This window comes from Austrofundulus limnaeus, unplaced genomic scaffold (genome assembly GCF_001266775.1).
Source record: "Austrofundulus limnaeus strain Quisiro unplaced genomic scaffold, Austrofundulus_limnaeus-1.0 Scaffold209, whole genome shotgun sequence".
Lineage (NCBI taxonomy): Eukaryota > Metazoa > Chordata > Actinopteri > Cyprinodontiformes > Rivulidae > Austrofundulus > Austrofundulus limnaeus.
The window spans coordinates 937,630-938,692 of NW_013952611.1; positions in this window are offsets into that span (position 1 = coordinate 937,630).

Consider the following 1,063-nt stretch of genomic DNA (forward strand, 5'->3'; position numbering starts at 1 on the left):
ATTAATTGAACATTTAGTAAAAATTAGCAAAAGGTAAAAACAGTGAGCTAAATAACAATAAACTGAAGCTAAGTAATGAAAAATGTGTTTGTGAAAATTTTCAACATTTCATTTTACACTTGGCTAAATTAACTTTTTTATTTATTTTCTGTCTGTTTTATCACATTCAACTAATTAAAGTTAAAATCATATAATTATTCAATAAAAAAGGTATCACAATACTAGCCCTGTATTTACTTAATATTGGATCAATACCCAAATTCTTAGCATCTCTCACCACTACTACAAAGTGTTATTTTACAAAGTTCAATTAAAATAAATTGTACTACTTTTACAAAGTAATGGTCAAACTTTTCCAGCGCAGCTTTACAGACGTTAACTTTCGCTTCATCTTTTACCTTTAAAAAAGTAAAGAAGCATTTACTTTGAAGTAATTAATATAGTTTTGTCCCAGTACTGGTATCAGTATCAGGCCTGATACCAGCATATAAGAAACAATRAAGRAACATAAGTCAACACCCATTCAYTTATTTAGGACAGTGGTTCTCAACCTTTATYGACWTGTGTACTCCCTGAGCCATTTTGTCATACCACTAGTACCCCCTCAGTCAAAWATAATYATGATTCTCCAAAACTATAATGTACAACAACTGATTATMAAATGAAAATTATTTGTTTAACTCCTAGAATGTTTAATCCTCAGGCATTTTATTCTTTTCAACTCAAATTAAACATATTTTTTTATGGATGGCCTCCCTTCTCCCCTTATAGCCATCCCCTCCACACCATTATGTTTTATTTTATTTTTTAAATTTTTTTAAATTTTTTTGTGAAGAGAGAGAAAAACAGAGAGAGAAGTAATTAGAAAGATAGAAAGACTGAAATAGCGATTAGGATTATATTAAATATACACCAACAAAACACAGGACCACACACCCAACATCTGTCCGCTCACCTGAAAAATAAATGGATAAATACATAGAGGGCAGGGCCGGATTAACACTTCGCTGTACCCTGGGCAACAATATTCAAGGGCCCCATCATCACGACCCCAGGATTACCA